The 6000-nt window shown below is 34.4% G+C and overlaps 1 protein-coding gene across 1 annotated transcript in view; it reads left to right on the forward strand.

Annotated features, from left to right (window-relative positions):
* Positions 1–3522, forward strand: part of LOC102500653 (MAM domain-containing glycosylphosphatidylinositol anchor protein 2) — a 550208-nt gene extending 546686 nt beyond the window's left edge. Inside the window, exon 18 of the mRNA XM_027776806.1 lies at positions 1946–3522. The gene's annotated coding sequence lies outside the window, so the exon portion shown is untranslated. The remainder of the gene's footprint in view (positions 1–1945) is intronic.
* Positions 3523–6000: the final 2478 nt, after the last annotated feature.

Raw genomic sequence — 6000 nt, forward strand, 5'->3', positions numbered from 1 at the left:
AATAAATTGAATTAAATATTCTAAAAGAGGAAAACAAGAGAATATAATTTACTCCCTAGGTAAGCATTACCATAGTGAAGTGACTATGAAAGTCAGTAAAGACTTCATTATTTCACAGTAGAACATTTTCATAATCAATTTTCTTCACTTAAATTAGAAAACCCATAGAAACAAGTGACTGCTTTATATAGTATATAACTATATATATTGGAGATATTTATCAGCTATAAATCATAAATAAATCCTAACTGGCAAAAATATACTATTTGGTTATGAGAAAGTATTGCTACTATTTTTGTTTTATTTATTTATTTATTTGAGAGGTTTTTGCAATAGGGTGCGTGCACTTGCTAGAAAGACAGAGAGAGACAGAGAGACAGAAAGTGAGCAATCACTCCCCATGGGGAATGGGCACACCGCAATCCATTCTCCTCCATTCTCTTCTCGAGATCTTGGGCAAGCACGCACACTCGCCTGGTGTGAGTTTAAGCCACCTGCTCTGGGACTTGAACTGTGGTCAACTACATGGGAATCCAGAGACATAGCCATTATGCAAACTGCTGGTCCCAGTATTGTTACATTTTGTGTCTATTTAGTTTCCATTTATGGAGTTCATTTTTGATGAATGATGTTTGTTTGATGAATATTAAATTAATGTTAAATTCTAAGTACAGGTCAAAAGCTTCTTACCAGCTACTTTCAGCTGTTCCTAAGCAGAAAATGGCACCATCGCCCACACCATCAGGAGCCAAGATTTTGAGAGGCCTTCAAAAGTTTCATGTAAAATGTGTACTATGGTAAAAAAAACAAACAAACAAACAAACAAACAAACAAACACTGCATGAATTTCGAACATTTTTATACCAACATAGACTCATACTTTAATTTTGTTTTTCGATGAACTCTTTGAAGTCCCCTCAAATGTGTCTATTTTTTTTTTTTTTTTTTGGAGAGGTTTTCACTATAGGGCGCATGCGCTCGCCAGACAGACAGAGAGACATAGAGACAGAAAGCAAGAAATCACCCCCCAGGGGGGATGGCCATGCCGCAATCCCTTCTCCTCTCGGGATCTTGGGCACACATGCACACACGCCTGGCGTGAGTTTTAAGCCACCGGGTCCAGGACACGAACCGCAGTCGACTACGTGGGAGTCCAGCGACATAGCCATTTTGCTAACTGCTGGTTCCCAAATGTGTTTATTTTCTAAGTTTAGCTACTTCTGAAGTCAGAGCCATTTTGTAACTTCAGCCAGGTTAATCAATTATTAGGTATGCCTGTGACAATCTTGATAGTTAAGGTTTTCTTTCTAAGAAGCACCTCCTGGAAAGGAGGCTTTGACTGAAGTACCAGCTACCGTAGGACTCTCAGGTTACTTGTCGGAAGGGCGTTTTTAGTTAGAATGGACTTCATAGAACTTCTAAAAGTTTAAAACTATTACACAATTTAGAATTGATGTAAACATAGATAACCTACTAGTTGCAATACTTAATTTCTCTTAGCCATTCCTTCCTAGTTGTCATTAAGAACAGTTTTTCTCTGTCTTTAAGCTTAAGCATTTCTAGAAGGCTTGGGGACATAATAATTAAAAAGCTCACCTTTTTTTCCACCTTTTTAGGATTGCTGAGAATGTCTTCATGTGCATGCTTTTATATGGTTAAAGCTCTGAAGCTAAGTGAAACCACAAACCTACAAGACCTTTAAGAACAAGTTTTCATAGTATATATTAATTTAAAAACCTGTAGATATTTTACCATATTTTCAAGTTATTTTCCTCTTAACTTGCCTTAGCAATGAAGCTGATAATTAAAACAAAAACAAATATTTTGCACAAATGTTTTTCGCATATGCATTCTTTCATTAGTACAATGAAGTTATATTTATATAACTTATGTCTTATGCTGCTTTTTGTTTTCTTATTTTGACATGTGTTTTCCTTATCCTTAGATTCCGTAGATGGTGCTGTTGGGATTTTAGTACATATATGGCTTTTTCCGGTTATTGTCCTCATTTCGATATTAAGTCCTCGAAGGTGACCTTGTCCTGGCAGAGGCTATAAAAGATTCACCAGGCACTGGCATGAAGAAAGAGTCTTTGTAAATGGACATCGTAAAAACAAACTACCAAAGATTCCTCCACTGACTACTGACTCAAAAATAAAATAATAGAAACAAATTTTTTTAAGCACTGGGGATAAAAAGACATCATGGAAGTATAACTTATTCCAAACTACATTTAAAAGATAATCTTGACCTGAGTAGAGAAGAGACCTTCAGGTGCTTTTGTGGCTAAAAAGATCACAGCGTCATCTGGTTGAACTCTGGAAAAAAAAAATATTAAAAAGAAAAAAAAAAGAGCTATAGAAATCCTTGTCAAAGCACAAAGTCATGGCTGGTTTTGTTTCAAATGAATAGTTTGCTTGTTACCATGGAAACCTAATGGCCTGCCAACAAAAACCTCACTGTAAACAGGGTACGTGAAGAGCTGGCATTTATTTTCCTTTAGAGAAGGTTTTACGTAGAGAATCAAATAAATGTAGGCCCTTTTACCTTTGGCTGTTACCCTTCCTTGAAAATAACCCGAACTCAGAATTATTTAAAGCATTCATATCCTCCCCACCCTACCCCCATCCCACCTTTATTATTAATTACTATTATTATTATTTTTTTTCCTCCCACGGCTAAGCTAGATAACTGTAGCTGTCTCTTTTTGCATGCACTACTATCCAGGACGGTAAACCTGGGCTTACATATTACACAGGCTTATCGGAGTTTGCTTGCGGCCACTTGAACACCCAAACTACGTCATCTGTTCCAATGAAGAAACCAAACCACCATCTTTTATAAATTGCCATGGAAACCAAGTGCCTTCAATGAAACAAGCCTGAATAATTTTCAACTCAGAAGCTTGCACTGCTAAGAGTGGTTTGTGTAAAACTATTTTATAAACAAACTACAGAGCCTAAATGTGCAAATTACAGGCAAGACAACAAAGCCGCTTCTGAAGAAGAAAGGACCGAAGCTGCTGCGTAAGCCCATGCAGACAAGATATTTGTTATTTAATCTCCTAGACAGCCATGGCCTTTCGGCTTATTGTCCATTAGAAAATAACTTCCATTGAGACCAGACACGGAGCAACACTTTTTTCTTCCAGGTTATTAAATGGGTCAACCAGAGCAAAAGGTTGTTAAGATAATACTTAGCTCAGAAGGTGGTAAAACACAAAAGTGATTTTTACTCTAACCTCCATTTGAAATGAAATTGGCCCTAGCTTTAGAGGGAACAAGAAAATGTTTGTGATTGCAGTGCGTACAAACTCTACAGCGGAACGGGGCCTGAAAAATCTGGCTTTATTCTAAACACTGAGGGTAATATGCCTCTGCCCTTTAGTCAGACTCTGTGCAAATTGTGAAATATTATTTTATTATTTTACCAAGATTAAAAAACACTTTTACAAAAAAACAAAAACCTGTAAAAATGATTTTGAGCTACCTGAGGACAAATCATACCTTTAACCAGCCAGTTTTCCAATGCATTGTAAATTTCACTTAAACCTGTTGGTTATGAAAAATTTGAAGATCTTTTCCTTAAATTATCTCAGCTTTTAACTTCATTTAAAAAGACTTTTGTCTAAAGAAGAATATTATTATTATATGTTCTTTCAACACCCCAGGATTTAAAAAAATACTGATTATGCAAGTAATTGGGATATAAGTATTAAATTATAACATTTGCAAATATTAATATAAAAAGCACAAAATGTAGTAGAAAAAATGACAAAGCTTGATTTTTTAAAAAAGAATTCTGTAGAAATATTTGTGCAAATTCAGTAATTCAACTTAAAATATAATTTTACAGCTATGTTCAATAAAGCCTCTTTCCAGGTAAGGTATGACAAGCGGTATGTGTGTTTGTTGAGCAATGGTCACCCATCACTAAAATGAGATTAGTTATACAGTTTATTGGTTACGTTACCATGGGATAAATCTTCAGTGCTTCATATACCTTAGGGTCTGCAGGAAGAAATTTTAATAGAAACGCCCTCATGCACTCTTCTATATTTGTAATACATGTTAAAATTGTTAAGCCTTTGAAGGTAAAATATAAACATGCGATTTTATGTATATTTTCATAGTCAGTTAAAGAAAGGACCAATTGAATATTTATGTAGTGGAAGAACTGAACTAAACCAAGTCCTTTAAATTAGACACAGTAAACAAATGAGTTTTAGAACTTATACTTATTTGAACAAATGAGGCATATTGAAAATATTTCAAAATTCCAGCGTCACCTGTCTATTTTATCAAACCAAACATAGTCAAGTAAAATATATCTGGGGCATTTAGCAAAATGTCCCTTAACCCCACACTTCTATTTTGTGGCAACTAACCATTTCTCTCCACCATTCCATATTAGTAGATCATCCTTTTTAATTGATTTCCTGTGTTCTTGTTGCTAATAGTATCAATCGATATATTTTAGATCTGAGGAGAAGCTTAATTCATCACCTTCCTTTTTCTTGGATCTTTAAGTTGCTTTGAATGAGATTTTTGCAAAAGAAACAAACTACATTCAGAATATTGGAGCATACATGTATCCTTCGCAAAAAAAAAAAAATCCATTTTTCTTTTTCTCATAAGTAATCATGCACAAAGATGTTGAAAGTTAAAGTTTGAATCCAACTACTAACATTCATAAAACACCACAATCTTTCCCAACCTCTCACACAGTTAAGACCACATAGTGCTTCAGAAGTTCATGAGAACTGGCTGGTACTTCAAAATTAACTTTCAGTTACTTATGAAGAAATTGAAGATGAATGTGAAGAATAAAGGGTCAATTAGAAGTGCAAAGCAATCAGATTTATTGAGAGAGTAATAAATTAGAATGCACATCTCAATGAGTTCTGGGTCATCTCTGTAAACCAACAAACTTAGAATCTGTTTTTCGCTTTGGATCAAATGTTTAGCTGCTTTAATTGAAAGTAAATGGATAAAAATGCAGAAAATCTTGAAAGATTGGGATAAATGAAATGTAAATTTTGTTAAGTAGCCTCTTCTTTAATATTAGTAGTAATAATGACAATTTAAAACACTTACCTGTTTAGCAACTGCCTTCCTTTTCCTAATACTTTTTGTAGACTCAACGACCTACTACTCTTTTCCACTTGGCACATTTAATGTGTTATCGATGCCAATATTTTCTGTTTTGTTTTTGTTTTTGGTTTTTTTTATAGGAAGTCATCAGACAATGGAGCTTTTAATTTTTCGGGAGAAAGAATATACATATAATCTCCTACTACCAGTAACTGATGAGGAGCATTACTTTATTTTATCAGTTCAAAGATGCTTGTTTCTCTATATTTTAGCATCTCTGCATTTGGGCTTATTTGAATAGCAGTGGGCCGCATTTCTGCTATTGTGTTATATAAAATATATACCTTAGAATGGATGGCATCTTAGACATGATGAAATTCACTAAATTCACTAAAGTTGCCAGAAGTGCCAAATAATGTCTAAGCTTATTACTTTTCAACAAACCCAAAAGTAAGAAAAGAATATCTAATTATATTTGTAGAATTTATTATGCTCATTGTCTATGCAGTATTTAAAAATATTGCTCTTATTTTTTTCTTTTAAAAATCTGAGTTGTCTCTTATATCCATTACACACATACCTAGCTTTTCTTTCTTTCTCTTTTCTCTTCCTTTCTTCTTTCTTTTCCTTCCTTTTTTCTCTTTCTTCCTTTCTTCTTTCTTTCTTTCTTGCTTCCTTTCTTTCTTCTTTTCTTCTCTTTCTTTCTTCCTACCACCTAATTTTTAGTTTCATCACGAATCCCCACATGCTATGTATCCCTCCGTGGTTTAAAATGTTTCCTGGTTCCATTTGATTAACAGTACTAAGTAGGTCAAAAGTTTGGCCTGCCATTGAGTTTTCTTTACGAGATTTGAGAGACGCATGGTACACCACAATGTCATGCAATAGGCTACACTAATGGTATTTC

This window comes from Tupaia chinensis, unplaced genomic scaffold (assembly GCF_000334495.1).
Source record: "Tupaia chinensis unplaced genomic scaffold, TupChi_1.0 Scaffold138126_1, whole genome shotgun sequence".
Taxonomy (NCBI): Eukaryota; Metazoa; Chordata; class Mammalia; order Scandentia; family Tupaiidae; genus Tupaia; species Tupaia belangeri.